This window comes from Aythya ferina (assembly GCF_964211825.1).
Source record: "Aythya ferina genome assembly, chromosome: Z".
NCBI classification, from domain to species: Eukaryota; Metazoa; Chordata; class Aves; order Anseriformes; family Anatidae; genus Aythya; species Aythya ferina.
In genome coordinates this window covers 81,907,091-81,928,680 of record NC_140299.1, presented here as the reverse complement: position 1 = coordinate 81,928,680, position 21,590 = coordinate 81,907,091, and the positions used below count along the sequence as shown (strand labels likewise).

General features: G+C 38.9%; 1 long non-coding RNA gene across 1 annotated transcript; it reads right to left on the bottom strand.

Moving 5' to 3' along the window:
* Positions 1–419: 419 nt before the first annotated feature.
* On the bottom strand, positions 420–10,237 carry LOC311427009. Its single transcript, XR_014687159.1, has 3 exons — positions 10,132–10,237; positions 1,644–3,019; positions 420–548 (listed from the first exon to the last, which is right to left on the bottom strand). It is a non-coding gene; the product is annotated as an uncharacterized lncRNA (long non-coding RNA).
* Between the last annotated feature and the right edge of the window lie 11,353 nt (positions 10,238–21,590).

Genomic DNA, 21,590 nt, shown 5'->3' with positions numbered 1-21,590 from the left:
GAGCTGGGACTGCTCGGCATGGAGAAGGGGAGGCTCAGGGGGATCTCATCAGAGTCCATAAATACCTGAAGGGAGGGTGGAACAGGACAGAGCCAGGCTCCTGTCAGGGGTGCCCAAGGACAGGACAAGAGGCAGTGGGCACAAACTGGAGCACAGGAAGCTCCCTCTGACTACCAGGAAGCACTTCTGTGCTGTGCAGGTCATGGACAGTGGCACTGGTTGCCCAGACAGGCTGTGGGATCTTGTCCCGGGGGATCTTCAAAACCCAGCTGGACAGTGGCCTGGGAACCCTGCTCTGGGTGTCCCTGCTGGAGCAGGGGTGGTACCAGATGAGTTCCTCAGGACCCTGCCAGCCTCAACCATGCTGTGATTCAAAAAACACCTTGGAGTGAATTTTATGGTGTTTTTATTGTTGGTTTGTTGGTTGGTTGGTCCAGAGGAGCAAAAAGAAAAGCAACAACAACAAAACCCTATTTTTGCTTTAATTGCAATTTAGATGTCTCTTCAGTTACTGATCCATCAGGCAGTTTGTCAAAGTGTAATCTCACCTAAAAAGATAAGAAAATAAATTACAGTTAATTTATCTGCTCTTATTCCAGGAAGCAGAACTCGTGTATGTGGGGTATGTTACCAAATGCTGAGTCTCTAAAGACAATAGTCGTGAAAAAGCATTTCTGTGAGAAAGATATATTTAAAAATATACCTTATGTAAACCATGTGCATCTTCTGAGTTTAATGCACTAACAACAAACCTGAGCTAACTTTGTACCTTATAATATTAGATTCAATCATTCTAAATGTTTCTTGCTATGTTTCAACAAACTGGAAAGTACTATCACCACCAGACTCACTTTAGTTATCTAGGTATACTTCTATATTTTGATATGGTAATCTCATTCTCCCCCTCAGATATTTATTATACATCAGTCAGTTTCATTGCATTGTATGCAGAACACAAGGAAAGAGTCACAAGTATTCAAACAGTTGTTTCTTATAAAATACGCTGCGTGTTGGGAGAGGCGTTTGTATTATTTTCTCAGAATGCCACAGTTCTTTCAATTATAGCTCTTATGAATTTATGTGTCTCATTATAAAGACATTCTGATGGAGTTTGGGGATTAAGAACTGCAGTCATTAGCTCTTCCTTCAGAGGAGAACAACTGTGACCTAAAAAAGGCAAGTTGTAAATAATAATTTCATTTTCAACATATATTCAATGTTTTATTTACAAGCAATGCTCCTACTTATCTATTAACCAGTCTCCTTGAATTTGACCATTTTCAAAAGATTGACCTAATCCTGATTGTCTAAGTTTGAATAAATCATGACATGATCCTGGGAATTTGGCAAGTACATCAATGATTTTACATCTGGCATCACACACCAGCTACATGTTGAGGGAATGAAAAAATTTTCGACTTCTTTACCTTGCCTCATTAGCCATCATGTGGTGATGCATGCATTACCAATTGCATGCAGTCTGCAGCTCCCATGACAGTTAAAAATCCAACAATCTCATAAAATTCATGAATTACTTGCTGCAATGCTGATTATCTCATGCAAAAGCTAATAAGATTATTAGCTCTGCTGAAAAGTGTATTTATAAATCAATATATGCACTGTCGATGTGAATATTAACTTACCGTACATCAGAGGATCCTGTTGAAGAAACAATTAATGTGGGGGTAACCTTCAAGTACAGCAAGTGCTCTGCCAACCTTCAAGTCATTGCACTGTTGCACAGAAGGAAACAACAGTCTTTTTCCCAAGTCTGCAGCCACAGATGTTTTTCAGTTAGCTGCTAGAAAACCCAGTATGCTCAAAAGTCATCTGAAAATTTGAGTTAGATGGATTTGGTGAAGTTTTCTTTAAACTCACAGAACAGGCCTTTTTATTTTAATTACTCACTTAGCACTTTCAGTTACAGAGAAAATTAAAGGTTTAATTCCAAGCTGCATGTTATAAGGGTTATAATGGATGATTATTTGCAAACTGCATGATTAGCTGAGAAATCACCAAACTATATACTTAAATTTTATATCTGCTGCATAAATCAGATTATTCATAAATACACGTGAGTGCTGTCTTCTTCTGCTACTGAGATTTTGGAAGATCACTTTTTTTGTTGTTTCATTTGAAAAGTTACTGCATCAAATAGTTTATTCCAGCCCATGTGTTAGTAAGACAAATATTTATAAAATAGTAGTGGTTTTGCACATACTTGAACATTTTCATTTTTCATTGTATTTCATGTAATACTCATTTTGTCCCTTGGAAGCTGATGATAGTAAAAACCTCATGCCCACTGAAATCAATCAATATCTTTGCATGCTGTATCATTTATGCATTAGTTCCAGTGAGAAATACTAATTCTTGTAAAAATTACAGGAAGAAATTTAATCAATTTATACAAGTCTTTATAATCGGGGAAAAAAAAAATGTAACATTCAACAAAATGTCCTCATTATTCATATTTACTTTTTTAATTACTTGTCCTGTGAATTCATCAAACATTAAGACTGACCAAACTTTGCTGTTGAGCTCTAACTAACAGTGGCGTGTCCCCTGCTCTTCGCTGCATAAGGAATCACTTTCTGCACACATACGTGCCAGGGAAATTTCAAGATGCAGTTTCTTTAACTATTCACACATGTGACTGATGGCTGCTTTTCTCATTCTTTTGTCAGGAAATCTCATAGCATGTGCTGAAGGAAAATACAAACGTGGGTAAGAATGTGCTTTAAATGCACGTAAGTATTTGTTTTGGGGCTTGTTTATGGATTTTTGGTTTTGTTTTTGCATTATTCACCGAAGCCTAGCTATAAAGCATGCAAGCAGGCAGAGGCCAGATCCTGAGCTATGTAGTTCAGTGACAGCCCACTGATTTACACCTACTGAAGAGTCACAGCCCAATGTACTTCACCTGATAATTCACGAACAAGACATATGACAGCACTGTCAGCCACCGGTGGGTTGGAAGGGAGAACTCCTGGGCTCCTGGGAGTGCCCTGCTGAAATCCTGCAAGCAAATCAAGGTCTGAAACGATTTCTTTTCTCCGTTGTTGTTTATCCGCTCTGGCTTCTGCTAATTCACCTCTGCCAGAGATCACTGCAGCTAATAGAGTACTCTACAAGTATCGCATTTTAAACTTTAATAAAATGAACTACAGTGAGTGGACTGTCAAATATTTCTCCCTCTTGCTTCTTTCCTGTCCCTCTTTTCTGGGCTGAACAATCAATCAATCCCCCAAAATGTCCTAGCTGCAGTCACCACCTAAAGGTAAACATGTCAAGCACCACATCAGCTGTTTACATATAGTTGCTTTGGATTTTTGGTTCAAAACTTGTATTTTCTTACAACACGCCTTAACTTGACAGATTGAAAATTTTAAATGAAAACTATTTTTTCAAAAAATAACATACTAAATTACTGTGATACTGCAGGATTTATGTTTTTTTTTCTCTCTCCTTAGAATGAAATAAAATGTGTATAATCTGTTTTCAAGTATACTTACAAATTTTCACCAGTAATACTTATTTTCTTTCTGACCAACAGTAAATAAAACACAAAAAATAAACTTGCCTTATCAGGCCTAGTAGACACAAGCTACCCATGTGTCTTCTCCATCAATTCTGAGAGGGTTTTTATTCCAAAATTAAAGAATACATTATCTAATTCCTTCATTCTTCTGTCTAAAAAGAGTTCCATGGATGGTGTATGAGGCTTTTCATAAAATAGGTGTTCTTTATTAACATAATGCCAGATCTAAATCTATCTGTGCATTCAGTGCCAATTTCAGGTTAAAGAAAGGAAAGCTCAGTGTGATAAGTGGCAATAACCACTATCAGTAATAAGGGAAAAGACTGATTTATAAACCCTATTTTTAATATTCTTGTGGCACTTAATTCAGCCATCATTATTCAAATCCAGCTGACATCTGTGGGAGCTCAGAGTGCTCAGCAACTTGCATAAGTACTCAATAAATTGCTAGATTGATCCCTAATCCTGCAGTCAATGTTATGGGTAAGGGAAAAACTAATTATAGCGAGATTTTTCTCAGGTCTATTTACTGCAAGAGTTCAAAGCAAGATCTCATCATTGATCTCAAACTATAATGCAATCAGACTCAAGAAGGAACTAAAAGCTTCCTTGTAGGTCAGATCTCATGAAAGCCTTTTATGAAGTACGAGTCAAGAACAGATAACAAACTCTTTTAGGCCTCTAGGGGATTTTGGTGAAAAAAAAAAATAATAATAATAATAAATGATATTATTGCAAAACAAACCTGCGCAGCTCTGATCAGTAAGCTTTGTGTTGCACGCTCTCCTGGCTACCAGCTGACTGCAGGAATAAAGCTCTCAGTGCACAATGCAGCTACAGCCCAGGAGCTTCATGGTGCTCGACCTGCGACTTTTTCACATGTTCTTGTACAAAGGTTTCCACCAGACCGAGACAGTAGTTGTACAAAGCTCGTGGAAGTTGCATTTTGTGACGTAGTAAAAATAAGACCATTTCATTTCCACTTGTGCATGTGAAAATTAAGTCTGTTCTTCAGGCTTTTTGCCACTTCACTGAAGAGAAGACGTGGTTGAATATGAAGCAGCTTGTCATGGTGCCACTGGTATTTCAAAGGACATAAATTTCATCTGGCTTGTCTAATGGAAGCTCACATGCTCACATTTACTTTAATAAATACACAAGATATAAACATGAGGGTCAAAATGCTATTTTATAGCAGGTTATATATTGAAATATTTTTATTTGCAAACATTAACAAATAAAGTGGAGTTCTGATTCAGTTACGTCCCTAAACATAACCCCATTGGAATCAAAATGGAAGAAAAAAAAATGGGGAAAAAAAATGAAATTAAAAAAAAAAAAAAGTACAGACAAATATAAAGAAAGCAGTTTTCTTTGTACATACTCACCTACATAGCATCAGCTCAAAATTCCCTTACTGAAAGTAATCTATACCTTTTTTCAATGCTTAAAGAATAGCTCTCTTCAGGGGAAAACAAAACCAGAAGCAAAACCAAAAATGTATTATACATTTTAACAACAGATTTTAATTTTTATGTTCTGGCTCGTCCCTTACAAGAGGCTGACAGTTCTTTGGACTTTTTCTAGTTTTCTGCACACAGCCACAGCTTTGTTCTTCTATACTATTCTCAATATTAAAGTCATAAATCAAAGTTGAACTAGTGATCTAAAAGTAAAAATCTCCTTAAAATATAAAATAGCTTTCCTTTTCAGTGCTTGAAGACTTAAGGTAATTGAGAACACAAATGTAGATATCTAAAAAATATATCTAAACTTTAAAATCTATAAACAAACAGCCAAATTGGACAGCCAAATTTAGTGTCCACTTGGAGAAGGAAACTTCCTCTCCTAGGTCTCACAGTATGGGAACCATCACATCTGTTCTAAACAAGAGTTGCCAGATTTAGCAAATTAATCTAGTTCTTTATCTTGTTATTTTTAATTGCTGATTTTCTGTGGAACAAAACACACGTTGGCTACACTATATGCAAGCTGACCAGGCTAAAAGACACAGTATGGTGATATCTGGAAGAGTATCACATCTGAAAGGGAAGATCAGGGTATAGTTGTCCAGCTCTGTTTAGTGGCACATGTGATTGTGAAGAAAAAATAATAATAATAATTGAAGATATTGCCAGGTCACTGGATGCAGTTTCTATTTATTTATTTTTTATTTTTATAAAGATGTTTTGTCTACAGCACTAGCAAGGGTTTCACAAATCAAAATATGATTCAAATAAGAAAATGTGCGTCGCCATCCAGCAGGCATTGCCACCATCTTTGCCAAGAGACATTTTGCAATCCAGTTCTCAACCAATTTCTCCTGCTTCTAAGGAGCATGAGAGTTATTGCAATGAAACAGGCAGCAACATTTCAAAACAAATCCTTTTACAGACTTTAATCTGAGGAAAAGAGATTCGAGGTCTGTCGCCAGTGGTAGGAGATAATCTTGTAGGGTAGCAAGAAGAAAGTGCCTGAGCTGCAGATAAAAGACGAGCTCCTGCCGCGGAACATTATACAAATGTTGAAGATGCTGGAAAGACGCCAGAGCTCCCTGGTGATGCAGACTGGAGACACAAGTTACACAGCCACCGTCCCACTGCACAGCAAAGGGAAACAGTCGCAGGATTCAATCAAGCGCAGCTACAGTAAGTGCCAGTGGGGACCTTTCATCTTCGGAGCTGTCAGAAGGCAGGACGGTTCACAGATAGCAGTCGCTGCCCGAACCTCCCTTTGTTTACCAAGAGTAATGACAACTTAGAAGGGGGACAAAGTACGGGGAAGAGAAATAGCAGGACAAAGGATGCTTTTTTTTTTTTTTTTCTTTTTTTAAATCCTCCATTTTAATGGTGACGTTGAGCCCATGCAAAATAATCCTGCAGGCAAAGCTGACAAACTGTGCTGCTGTTAACTTTGTAAAGAGCTATTCTTCCATAATTTATAGAAAAATGAAGAGGTGTGAAACACAGCACAGTTAGAAAGCCAGGCTGGAGGAAGGAGCTATTTATCATTGTCTAACACAGGTCAGAGAGGAGAAAAGAAAAAAAAAAAAAAAAGAAGAAAAAAAAAAAAAGAGAGAGAAAAGAAAAAAAGAAAAGCAGAATAGTACATAAAATAAGGTTGAAGATAAAACAAGCTCAGAAGTAGTATAAGTTGACCAGAAAATGGAAGCAAGTGACAATGAAGCTATACTAGTAACAGTTTGTTTGCTAGCTGTTTAGAAGATGTTCAGTACATGTACCTTTGTGCAAGGCATTACCCCAGGGAAATAAATAAATAAATAAATAAATAAAATAGCACTGTCTGGAAATATTGGCATTTTAATAGTACTCAGACTTTGTTTTTCAACTCAATTTAAAAGAATGGTGTTTTCATATTAAAAACTCCTTTAAAGAGAAGATAAGGCTCAACATTGGGGATGGTGTGGTGTTGGCAGCAGACAGGTGTGCTGGTGGATACAGGGAGGCACTCCTTACGTTTATCTTCCCAGAAAACAAATGGGTGTTGAGATATATAGATGAAGAAAGCTCTTAAAATAAAAATAGGAAATGCAAAGCCTGCCAACACTTGCTCTCATTTACCATTATAGTATTTACAAAGGTCATGCATTGAAATCAGGAGCTGTGTACCTTCATTATCCTGCATGGCTTTTTTATTACTGTGTCAGTAGTACCTATGGCTACAGCAAGTACTGTGGCACTATCATATAGCATAATGAAGCAAAAGATGCAATACTAAAATATGAATGAAATATGCAGGAACATAATATGGGAAAGTTTTTGTATGAATTTTAAAATCACATTCGTGTACAATACTGTAAAATCCATTTAGACTCAAACACCTCATTGTTTCAAGCCATTGTGGGGTTGCTGTTGAAACCTATTAACTCCACTTGAGCACAAACAGCCATTCTCTGGGCAGTTCATTAAAATCCACCCTTTCTTAAGCTCGAAGGGACTTCTGACTGTTCAGTTCCCATGGGAAATATTAAAAGAAAAAAAAATTGCAGAGAAAAATCAGAGCATGTCACAACACTTAATAATAGCTACAAATGGAGTAATTTTAAATAGTTTGCATGAACTTGATGGGATAAATATTCTGAGGTACTCAAGACCCTTAGGGAGAAGTGTCACAGGGATAAGCCATAGTGTGAAATTGCTATTTGAGTGCTGAATACCAATTATTTGTGATTTACTGTAATTTACTTTTAAACCCAGGAGCTTACCCAAAAGCAGTTGGCGTATATTTTAAATGATGCATCAAGGACTCGAGATGTGAAATATCCAGGAACAGCAACAGAAAGAGAGACGCCTTCAGACAATGTTCTCGTTACTTTCAACTACCATATGGAAAAAAATATATATACAGAAGATACGGGAAGAGTGAAGTGCTGAGAGTGACATGTATGTAGACTGCTACACGGCCAGGAAGACAAGGTATGGCAAACTAATACAACTGCATAAACTATTTTTGAGCAAGTTTACTCCAGCAAAAGCCAAAATACGGATGGAAGAGGAGGGGAGTTTCACCTGGTCATGTTTGCTTAGCTCTTAATCACCTGATTTGTCACTGCTTAAATGATATGTAGTTAGATTAGATGAATCCAAAGTGAAATCACATGCACATCCCTCTCTGCTGGGGAAGGGAGACAATCCAGCTTTCAGGAAGAATATTATTTATTTGGAATAAAAGTACCCATTATAGAACAGTCTATATTTGCCAGTTTTCTGCTTGGAGACACATGTAGTTTAAGGATAAATCTACACTGTGTTTGAAATGGAAGCCTCTACCCTTGCCAAGTCCAAATTTGTTCTGTCCCCATGCTGCACGAAAACAAGCCCTTAATCAGTCACAGAAATGAAGAGTATTGTTGGAAATACCCAGGGAAAGATTCTTGGATTTTTAGTCAGCTGCCACCACCTGTCCCTCCAGCAGTGTCACCAAGTCTTACACGGGGTCATCTGCAGAGGGGTCCAGGTCACATCGTCTGCAGGTGCTAAGCAGATCTGTAAACCCTCCTGGTGCCAAGCACCAGAAATTCATCCCATGGGTATTGGTCTCAACACACAGACCAAGATCAGGGAACGCACCCACTTTGTTCCACATCTGGGGCAGACATCAAAGCCTGTGAGGCCACCAAATACCACTTTTTAAGCTCTCCTTCTGGATGTGGCCCCACATCAGTTCTTAAATCCAGTAAAAGCTCTTGCACAACTCTCTACACTTTCATTCTCTTTGAATAAAAAACTCTCTTAAATAATCAGTTTGTTGTGTTTTGTTTTTTTTCATATGTTTTTTGTGTGCATTAAAAAGGTAGATATTTGCAGAATTTACCTAACACAGATTGTGTGCTATGAAAGAAGCACCTCTTACCTCACCCACACTGTCAGAAGTACAAAGCACCAATAAAGCTATCTATAAGACCTGCAATATTTGTAAAGAAGGTTTGAGTGTCTCACAAAACCATGCGTCTATCCCTTGTCACTAAGTGTGAGTGCTCTTTGACTTTACAGCATCGTTTTTATGATGAGTCACTTAAAAATAAATGTCCTGTGAACTGATTTTAAATAGCCAGTGCTGGAAACTGCAGTGATTTTAATTGTAGAGTTTCATTTTAACAGGGTCAGAGTGCTCCATTCTACATTTGTAAAGGAAAGGAAAACTCAAACTGCTATGGCACAAAGCAAAGTGTTAGAAAAGAACCTGAGGATCCTGGTGGAGAAGCTGACAACAAGCCACCAGTCTGTCCTCATGGCAATGAAGACCATGTGCTGGGCTGTATTAGAAACATTGAGGGACACAGTTATTTCTCTCTACCAGAATATGATGAGGCTGCATATGAAATATTGTGTCACCTTCATTGCCTCCAAGACAGAGACACACATACTGAAGAAAGAGGATGGCTGTCGTGGTTTAACCCGGCCAGCAGCTAAACACCATGCAGCCGTTCGCTCACCTTCCCCCCTCCCTCTCTGGTACAGGGGAGAGAAATGGAAAGTGAAGCCTGTGAGTTGAGATAAAGACAGTTTAATAAGCCAGGAAAATAATAGTAACAATAATAATAATAATAATAATAATAATAATAATAATAATAATAATAATAATACAATTATGATAATAGTACTACTAATAATAATATGTACAAACAAGTGATGCACAATGCAATTGCTCACCACCCACTGACCGATGCCCAGCCTAACCCTGAGCAGTCCAGGCCCCTCCCCCAGCTAGCCACCCCTATGTATTGTTTAGCATGACCCCAGATGGTATGGAATACCCCTTTGGCTAGTTTGGGTCACCTGTCCTGGGTCTGTCCCCTCCCAGCTCTTACTGCACCCCCAGCCTGCCCCTTGGCAGGACAGAGCAAGAAGCTGAAATGTCCTTGGCTTGGTATAAGCACTGCTCTGCAACAATTAAAACATCAGGGTGTTATCAGCACTCTTCTCATCCTAAGCCAAAACACAGCATTCTACCAGCTACTAGGAAGAAAATCAACTCTGTTCTAACTGAAACCAGGACAATGGCCACAAAAATTAGGGGTTGGACAACAATACCCAGGACTAGATGCTAAAGGAATTGGAATGGCTTACCCTGGAGCAGAGGTTTGAGGGGGAACCGACTGCCCTCTTCCACAGCCTACAGTAGAGTTACAGAGAAGATGGGGCCAGATCCTTCCCAGAGGTGCACAGAGAAAGGACAGGAGGACAAAAGGACACGTCACAAGTTACAGGAGGAGGAGTTTAAAGTGCACATAGTTTCTTTAAACTTCTCTGTCTGAGTCGTGAGGGACTGGAACAGGTTGCGTGGGCTGGTTGCAGCACCCTCATCCATGGATGTATGCACAAACAAATCCTGAGCCACCTAAGTCACTGCTGAAGTGGACCTGCTCTGAAAGGGGCTTGGACTGAATGGCTGCCAGAGGTCTCTTCCAAGCCAAATTTCTTATTATCATTTCTGCTGTCTTTATTTCACCAAGCAGGAGCTTTGTCCTAACTCCAGTCAGTTCTACTTATGTACATTTTTCCACTGATAAGTAGTTTTTGCTAAAATGCAATATACTTTTCTGTGTTTCACAAACTTTCATTCCCAGGTGGTTTCAACAGAAGCTGTGCTTGTCTCGTGATATCACTAGTATTTCCTCATATTTTGGCATGAAGGACACAGAATTCAGGTCATGAGAGGAAAAATCTCTTTCTATAACGTGCAATTCTGCCAGTAGGAGAGCAGCCTCGACCATCTCAACTCGACAGAACCTTCCTCTGGGGAAACAGTTCAGTTCCACAACTGCCGAAGACAATATACTCTTATCAAGGTTTCCTAACCTTAGGATGAGATCAGATTCTAGAATATTTGTGTGTGTGCATGTAATTTTGAGTAATTTAATAGAAGTAGAAAAGGAAAGGAGGTTCAGCTGAGCATTTTTAACTTTCACTGGAACATCTTATGAGACAAGAAGTTAATCCTCTTTGCCACCAGATTAATTATGAAATGCCAAAAACACGTTAAAATTTCATAAATTTCCCTCTTTTTGGCCTTAAACTGAAAATATGAAGTCTTTTCAGTCTCTTTTTATTTAATAGGTATGCCAGAATTTCTCTTATCACACAACCTTCTTTACAATTTTATATTCTAGATATTATCAAATGCATTCTTCTGTATATAAATGGAAGCTAACATACACATGGATATCTATTTTAAAAAGGTTATCAATATCTGAAAAGCTTATCTCTTAAAAAAAAAAAAAAAAATCAAAAGTTTTTTTCAAAAGATAAATTTTAGGGATTTTAACAAGTCCAGATCTTTTTCTCCATATTTAAAAAGGCATTGTCATTGAAAAGAAAGAAATCTAGCTGTTATATATTTTTTTGAATAAAATAGAAACTTATCCTTTGTATTTCATTTGAGTCTGATTGTCTCTTGTCTTTATGTTACAGTTTTTACAGACTGGTGTAAAAAATCATACATATAAAATCACTCCACATTCTACATGTTCAGAATAGTGGCATGTCTTCAGTTTCCCTCTATAATATTGAACTCCCTTTATATAATTATAATAATAATAATAATTTTTAAAAGGTACATTTTGCTGCTGCTTAGTCTTTCTTCTGACTACAAAACATATGAACACAAAGCACCCACTTTCATAGACCTCAACTACATCCTCAATTGTTTCAAATCCTATTGATCTAAAAAAATAAAAATAATAATAATAATCTTTAGACTGGTTCTATCTGATGGGAAAAATATGAGATAGCCCTTTAAGCAGTACAGAATTATCTTGCATTTCTTACTGCTTACTTTCGTACTGCTGTTTTTGTAAAAATTATTTATGCTACACCTCCTGTCACAGGCAAATGGTGCTGCCCAATTGTTCACTAAGATTAAACAGAAATCCAAAATTCTCTGATTTTTATAAGTAACTGTGTCACCAGTTCCCACAACACAATTAGATAGTGGATATATAAACCCAGAATTGTAGTTTACTATCTGTTGATACTACCGCTAATATGCAAGAGTATTTTATAGCAGTTTAATACCTACGAAAACATATTTAACACCTTAATTCTCTAATAACATATTTTCTAATTTCATTAATGATGTTTCAGACAGTGATCCCAGCATATATAATGCTATAAGAGATTCAGGCTTAATGTTGCAATATGTACATACACAGCATATAAATCAGTCTCTAGTCAGTGTTTTAACTTTTTGTCATGCAATCAAGAAAATAAAATAAAAACTCTTGGAAATATTAAAATAGATTTCTTGCTGCAAAATTAGCTTGTGCTTTTCTTTGTTTGTATTTTCTCTGAAGTAAGAGCTTACTAACTCACAGTAAAACCTAGTATTCTGCTTCCTCCTTCAAGTACTCCATTTTATGAAAGACTGAAAAATTATCTTTTCAACATATTTTTTTACATATAACTTTGATGCATTTACAATGTAAATGATTTTCCTATTCTGTGATCTTAACTTCAAGCATTTGCATTCAAAAAATCTTTTCTTTAACAACCTTGTTTAGCAATCAAATCTTAAGTTTCCACACTGAGATCTGTATCAATACCCATCCTGTAAGTAATAAGGATGATGTTCATATTCAGGTTATTACTTCTATACTGATCTTTGGATAATTCCCACAAAGAATTTTCCTTCAGCTGTATTGCAGTTACTTCTTTCTTCACTGGATATGTGTTTCTTTAAGTATAAACAGGTATGTAAAATAATCTGTCTGCACACTTTTGGTCTTTTTTTCCGTGAATCTAGCAGCCCTGCATGAACAAAAGGCTTTTTGCTCTGGACACAGCTGTTCATGTTGCTCTTCAAAAAACACATTTCATCTACATCTTCTAGACTTCTCTTAAGTCTCAGCCTGTGCTTTTTCTAGCATATTCTTACGGGCATTTGCAGGACAATTGACATTTGCAGGACAGCATGGACTTATTTTCCTTCCAGAGATGGTCTATTTTTGTTCTTATGAAACAGAAATCACACAATTTGTTCACACTTTCTTCTACCCTTTCCTCTCCTCCTACAAATTTCATTTAATATCTTTTGCTGTACTTTTTCTTAATATTCTTTCTTCCCTTTTTCTTGGACCTCTGACCACAATTACAGCCTTGTTTAAAATAAGGATCCACAAGCCTTACAGGTTCACTTAGCAGCTTCACATACACTATAAATGCTTTAGCAGTTTTTGCTTATGTGAGAGGTGGATAAAAGAACTCAAACAAAGTTTGTTGATTTCAGTTCTACTATTTCAAAAATGTCCAAGCTGCATTAGCTATGTCTATTAACTGGCATACTTTTCTTTACTGAAATGTATACTGTGTAAAACACAGATCACCTGCGTAGGAGTTTAGAAAAAAATAATTCACCTTTTAGTCCTGATCTTTTTCTTCATCACCACTTGGTTTCACACAATCTTCTTCTTTACAGTCAATTAAATTATCTGCTACATAATTATGGAATTTGGGCTTCTTTGTAGTCTTTGTTTCCTCTGTGGCTTTTATCTACATTAATTTCTAGTATCATAGACTAGCAGTTAAAGAGGTTACAAATGAAATACCAATTCATGAGAACTGTAAGGACTGTTAGACACTAAAGCTAATGCTAAAGGAAAAGTTGATGAGGGTGGAGACTTGAGTTTTTCTGAAGGCTGAATGGTTAAGTGACAACTGATAATTAAAACTGATTGATCCAGACTCTCCAGGGGATACCACACTGCAGCACAATTGCTGATGACTAATTTTGCATATAACTTACATTACATTAGGAATTTTGACCATGGAATAATATTACACTGAAAGTGCATTTCATAACATGCTAAATGTATTTGTGACTTCTGTCACAAAGGCTGCATTTTAACTTAAAATAAAAAGCAAACAAAAACAAGAAGCCTACAAACTAACACACTAAAGTGTTTGGTGGTAGAAAGTGGACGCTCACTGATAGGTTTTTAAAGTTCAGTTAAAAACACTGCAGTGTAATTCTGCAGCCAACAGACAGGTAAATGCTCATTTTACAAGCATAAGTATTTTAAAATCATTTATAGAGCTCTATTATAAAATTAAAACTGTTTTTAATAGGAGTAATTCTTAGGAGAATATACTGGTATAACTGAAATTCTGCTTACATGATAGCTAGGTGTTAAGACCATACATCTAAATGTTACTTTCAATGCTTATAAAACAGACTGATGATACACTCCGTCTTACTAAGTACCATTTTTTTCTAAAGCTTAATTGACATTAGTTGTCTTGTAACAGGCCACTTCATGTATGACTACATCAGTATGTTTGTAATCCCTGACCTTCAGCATACAGGTTGGGAGTTGGCTTGGAGGGTCTGAACAGGACCTACCTCATAGACACTGGAGGCATAGAAGAAGAATTAACTGTCGCACAGTTGGCTAGTGCACTCCCACATCCCTTCAAATCTTTAAGGCAAGTATAAAGAATTGCTGATTTTGTAAATAATTTAAATCTTTGGCTCTCTGTCTGGTCCTGTGGGGAATGGTACATGTGTGTCTGGTATCAGTATGACCTACCCTGTTCTACATAAAAGAAACCAAGACTCCAGCTCATAGTAATTTGGGTGCCCTCTGCTGAACCTTCACTGGTGGCACAGATGGTTCCTGAATACCAATGCCCATTGCACACTTTGTTGTTGGTGAAGAATGACATACCTGACTGTAATCAAATGGATAAAGGAACTGTGAACAGCTGACTGCAGTTGCTTCTTGCCTTGGAGAAAGGAAAGAAAAAAAAAAGAAAAAAAAAAAAAGAAAAAAAAAATGAAAAGAATAGAGCTCTTCTATGCAAGTTCAATTCATTGCATTTGGATACAGGTTTCAGTACAAGAGTGATGGTATCAGAATCACAGCCTGTGCACAAGCATAATGTTTAAATTAAGCATTATATTTTGAAACTGTTGCAATTCTCATGCAAGGAGTGGTGGCAGGGGGAAAGGGAAAAAAAAGTATTTCAATGCAGCATGCCACATGGTCTCTTCTGCCTCCACGTGTCAGAAACAACTCTCTTCCCTAATCTAAACCAACCATCCTTTTATCCACGTACAAAGAACTATCCACACTAAGCAGTGTCTGAAGGAGCAATCAGAACCCTCCTCTATATTACTGATTTGTACTAGCTCTTCTGGCCCAAAGAATCCTGAATTATTTTATATACAGGTGAAAAAAGGGAGCAAGAGACAGTCTCATCTGAAGGGAAGAGCTGCAAGTCTGCGTATCTTCAGAGGAGACTGTGGCCAAGTCAAGAGGCATGTGCTGTAAAATGGTCATGGTATATGCGGAGGGACTACTCATGCTAATTAAAAGCAGTGTGCTCTGCCTTGCTTACAAAAGATATCACCAATAGGAAAAAAAATAATAATCAACATTTTGGGTAAGCTCTGGGTAAAGCAGCTAACCCACTGCTGTGTCTGAGATCCCAGACCCTTCTGTTTCAGTCCGTCCCTGCCAGCTTGGTTGGCAGCTCAGAGCATGGGACATCCTGGGCCTTTCCCGTGCAGCCAATGTCCCCACCTGGGCTTAACGAAGGACCAGCTCGCTGTCCTGTAGCAGGCACACAGAAGTCAAGCCTTGCAGCTCTCACTGCTGTGGCACCAGAGCAACTTTCTTGGATTTAGTCCAGAAACAACATATGGGAAGATAATGAGTGACAGCAGATGTACAGCGGGCAGACAGACAGACAGATGATAGCGTTGAGAGAGGAGGAATGGAAAAAGATAAAGACAAAGTATAAGGGTAAACAAAAAGAGAAAAACAATGAGAACAGAGGTGACAACGATGGAGAAAAGCCACGGAGGAAGTTCCACATCAGAAATAAACAGAGGAGAAAACTGAATGGGAAAAACAGAAGACAATACTGTAAATGAAAAGATAAGCAGAGACAGAAATCTGCCCCAGGAGACAATCTAGACAGAAAACACTACATCCAAAAGAACAAAAATAGGGAAGAAAAGGCACATTGGTGTTCATTGAAGGAAAAATCAGGCTGACAGGTAAATGAATTATTGAACTTTGCTAGCTGTTAAATAAAAATAACATACGCACCAAGACATATATCCTTCCTCCATACCCAAGTCTAGACTGAGGCACACAGCCTCAAGCCGTATACACACCAGATGAATCATAGTCTCTTCCCTTGATGAGCTTTTGGTTTAATTAATATGAAAGAAGCATTGCCTGAAAAATAAATAAATAAATAAATAAAACTGTGCTTAGCAATAAAGCAGGATTTGTTTTCCTGCCATATTCCGTGGCATTCACACACACAAACTCCTATCGCACCCAGCCTGCATATGTAGTGTTAGTGCTACATACGACACTGAAGGTTTGGCCCCTTGGTGAGGCTTTTCTTGCCTCATTCCTCCTTGCCTTCTGAACGCATAATATCTGCAGCCAGCTACAGTCCTTGTGCAGGAGCCCATTGAGCAAGGCTTTGCTGCTGGAGATGAACATTTTAGTGCTTTCCACCTACAGCTTTCAGCTGAAAACTTCCCCACACCACTTCCAGTTCTGTTTCAGCGATTCAAGAGCTTCATTCTTAAATTTTCTGAAATGTAAGAGTGGCCTGCCTACACAGGTGACACTCAAAATTTTAATTAGGCCGAACAGCAACCTGATGCTGTAACTCCTTTTATATTTGCTGCTTCTTCTGCCATTGTTTTTTACTTAGCATGGTTCAACAAACCATGCCTTTTAGCTGCCTTTATAAAGGCTTGTCTTGTTGTTGTTGCTTAAAATGTAAAATAAATAAAAAGCTTTTATTCTGTAGAAGATATGAGTTCAAACCCTCGCCAAGGACCTTCTTGAAATACATTCTTTATCTGTGTCTTTCATCTGGCTCACTTGTGGGAACTTCTGTTATAAACACTGTGTTTCATTGAACCCAAGCCATGATTAAAAAAATGTCTACACTCAATGTATCTTGATAATTAAGTCAATATCTAGTTAATAAGTTATGGAGAGACTCCAATACCAGTACTTGAACTTCAAAAGAACAGATATCTCTGTGACACAAGCAAGCCATAAATACTTGTTGCAAATCAAAATTGACAGGGGAGCTTGTTCTGAAAGCAATCCCCCTGCTCCCTCCTTGCAGGAGCAGGCCTTCAGGCCTTGCCTTCGGAGCAGCACAGCTGGAGAGCACGTGTAAACCAAAGCACCTAGAGCAGCCATGGTGTCTGGAGCCATAATCAAATAAATGCACAGGCATCATGAACTAGAAAAGGTAGCGAAGCACTCAATAACCCCATTGGCATGACAGAAGGGCCTAACACAGCAAACAATGACAGTGTATGTGGTGAGGAATATGAGACACCTCAGCCCTAACAAAATGATTCATGCTCTGAGCTTGCTGTTGTAATCAATACATCATACATACATGCTGCTACATCGACAGCAGCACCACATTGTGCATTGTCCCCAGGCCACATGTCCAGGCTTCACCCATACCTTTGTGGTGCTGGCCACCCAATGCCTCTGAATACCAGCATGGAATGTAGGGCGTATAGGCCTTGCAAACATTACACATGTGTTCCTGCAACTGCAGGTACCTAACACAAACACCTCGCTACTTCCTTCACACTAGTACAAAGTCCACTCTTACTGTAGTATTAGTTTTCTGTGGGGAAAGGCATTTTCAAATCAGCAGATGGTGCTATTAATTTCAAAGAGTATGTCATGGCACTAGTTTTAAATAAGCAAGATATCCACTTCTGTAATCATATTGAGAACACAATGAAAGCGAAGACCTACTTCAATGCATTAAGCTTTCAAAAATTAAATCTTATTTGTGTCCATTTATATTACAACATCAAAAATCATGCTTATAAATCCAGTGAGGGACGAACTTGATTGACCAGGGCACAATCTGTTTTGGTTTTGTTTTTGTATAGTTTCTTTCCTGTTGCGATACCTGCAAGGCCATCTTACAAAAACCGTATGGTTATCCCAGACCCTCACGATAGGAACGAGCTGTGGTAACATACACTGAAGTGCTCAGCTGAAGATACAGCAGAAGGAAAGACAGACAGGCAGAAGAACAGCCAAGTAGATGTCATTTGCACAGGAATCAGTTCCTGAAACAGTGGCAAAAAGACCATGCAGAAAATTAAGTCCCAGAGTGGGTCAAGAAAAATATTTTCAGCTTAGTAGTTGCTAACTGTTAACTGTACAGAATACAGGCACAAGCTATTTAGACAGAACCTTGTCAACACTGGGCTAAAGACCCTAAAGTTGATGTGTATTATGGGACTTTGGTCCCCTAAAACTATTTGCTCAAAAAAAAAGGATGTTTGTTTTTGCCCTTTTATTGTGATTTCAATTCAAATGACATGATGTACTTTGCAAACACATTTCACTGAAATTATAGGTCCTGCCTCAAGTATTTGTTTTTGCAACTCTCTTGTGACTTCTATTCACAGGACACTATGCTTTGCAAACAGGTTTCATTACAGTCATATGTCCCACCACCAAAAGTCCTCATTTAGATTGCACAAAGAAAAGGAACACCAAGCACTGAAAAGAAAGATTGGCATTTTAATCACCGATTTTGCTTTTCCTACTGTGGCAAGGGTATTGCTGACCAGCCTGGAAATATTCAAAGTTTGGAAGCTAATTTCTTGCACATTTCATATATTTAAAGAGCAGGCAGGAAAAAAAAAAAAATAATAATAATTTAAAAAAACGTGTATCTTCATAGGATACTTTTTAGACTCCAGTCTTCTATTTAGGCATTTTTTCACTGCATTGTCTTATTTAGAAATCTAACTCAGGTGCTCCAAAATGTCCCCAAAGGCAATTATGTTTTTATTATGTTTGCCAAAAGGAAATGTGTTTTTGTGAACAGAACCTAGAAACTTAGCTCTCTAAATAGTATCTGTATCAAATCCACATAAAGAACCAAGTGAATATCAGCGTGATGAAGGCACTATGTGTCTAATTTAGCAAACAGAATAAAACAGATTAGCATTCAAAGGCCAAGACTGCCTTTTGTAGTTGTATATATTTCTGTAGGCAAGCTCTGCAAAAGATGTCCCACCTCACCATCACCTCTGGAGCAAGGGACAAGGTCCTAGATACAGCGTTACTGTGTAGGAGCCAAGATTTCCATTACTGGTGAGGGATGCACACAACTTCAGATTCCTGGGGATGTTTAGGAACATGAATCAACTTTACAAAGGTCCCATTTTCACAATATTTTTGCAGAGGATGTGCTTATAAACTTATGTTCATAGTAAGCAGAATCTCGGTTCACACTAGAGGATGGTGGGGTTAGGCTCCCTCCACACCTCTGGGAGATCAATAGCTTTCCACAAGAACTCTGTGCTACCTGCTCTAAGTGCAGGTGGAGTTGTCACCCATGGGGTGCCTGGTGTTCTGCTCGCGGGCCACCCACACCACACCTACAGGGAGCTGCAACACTCGTAGCCTAGAGGTTGAGGAACTGGAGGGCACACCTGCAGTAGAAGGGTTTCAGGTCTCTTACTCCTAAGCAGAATTAAAAAAGCTAAGCAAATCACCCAGCCAGCAAAGGGATGCTACAGTGCAGCTCTGATAAGCCTGGCTGAGATCAGCAGTAAGGAACAAAGATGCCTTTATTTTTTTCCACCACAGTGCATCTCCGAATCTACATGCATATGAAAAACTGATCATGATGAAGCAGTCTGCATGTAAACAGATGTGCCACTTCCACAACAAGCATTGACAAAGTATTTGTCAGATATCCTGAGTACTTTGGTACCCTGGGTTTGTCAAAACTCTGTGCTCTGGGAGAGAAGGGGGGCGGGGGGATTAATTTCATGGAATATGTTGACTACATAGAAAGTTACTTCTACCTAGATTAGAAGATCATTTCCTTTGTTCAAGACCAGGTTGGATGAAGCCCTGGGCAACCTGATCTAGTGGGTGGTGTCCCTGACCACGGCAGCAGGATTGGAACTGGATGGGCTTTAAGGTCCCTTCCAACCCAAACCATTCTGTAATTCTGTGACTCCAGAGGACAAGAGCACCCATAATTAAGGTTTCTAGTTTGGGCTTCAAGCTAAGTCAGAAGATTTCTGCAAAGCCACAGCATACTGGATACTTGGCAGTTGGGGAAATCTAAGCACTAGAAGCTTCTCAGTGTCCAGCAGAATTTTAGCCTACAAATATTTTAATCATTTCTTATCCTAAAAACAGATCTCATTTTTTATTATTTGAATGATCATAAAAGCCCTTTTTATCCCTCTGCTATAGTTGTACTCATTCTGCAGCTGATAGCATTGTCACCCATTGTGTAAATAGTTTGTCAAGGTGGTAAAACTATTCCTCACACAGAACTGCCATTAGAAAAGTGTTTCTTAACACATCCTATTATCCGAGGAATTTTTACCCTCAATTTTAGGCCCTAACTACCATACATTTTGGGTCCTGCATAATCTAATACCCAAACTCCCCCTTGACACCCAGCTTCAGGCTGCAAGCTGTTCCTGTGAGGCTCGTGCTGTTTCCTCAGGCAGGTGGTTCTCACACAGCTCCTGACTAAGCTCTCAGTCCACATTTGTATTTTCTAAACCCCAGAGAAATGGTGGAATCAGGAAGTTACACCCAGGTGCCAGGGACATATCGGGGCACTGCACCTTCGCATGCTGCTGCTTTGCAGTCTCGTTAAAGCTCAAAGCTTCTGCAGTCCTTGCTGGGGCAACACCCTGACAGTCACCGGGAATACAAATGGACACAACAACATGACTGCATTGATAATATGACTGAAATATCCGTATTGCTTTCCCTTGCTTTCCCTGACCGAAATTTATTAGAAGCTCACCTGCCCTCACCAGCTTGATGCTGAGAATTATTACAGAATCACAGAATCACAGAGTCACAGAATTTCTAGGTTGGAAGAGACCTCAAGATCATCGAGTCCAACCTCTGACCTAACACTAGCAGTCCCCACTAAACCATCTAAATGACATCTAAACATCTTTTAAAGACCTCCAGGGATGGTGACTCCACCACTTCCCTGGGCAGCCCGTTCCAATGCCTAACAACCCTTTCGGTAAAGAAGTTCTTCCTAAGATCCAACCTAAAACTCCCCTGGCGCAACTTAAGCCCATTCCCCCTTGTCCTGTCACCAGGCATGTGGGAGAACAGACCAACCCCCACCTCCCTGCAGCCTCCTTTAAGGTACCTGTAGAGAGCAATAAGGTTGCCCCTGAGCCTCCTTTTCTCCAGGCTGAACAAGCCCAGCTCCCTCAGGCGCTCCTCGTAGGACTTGTTCTCCAGGCCCCTCACCAGCTTCGTCGCCCTTCTCTGGGCTTGCTCAAGCACCTCGATGTCCTTCTTGTAGTGAGGCCCAAAACTGAGCACAGTACTCGAGGTGCGGCCTCACCAGAGCCGAGTACAGGGGGACAATCACTTCCCTAGCCCTGCTGGCCACACTGCTTCTTATACACGCCAGGATGCTGTTGGCCTTCTTGACCAACTGAGCACACTGCTGGCTCATATTCAGCCGACTATCAACCATCACTCCCATGTCCTTCTCCG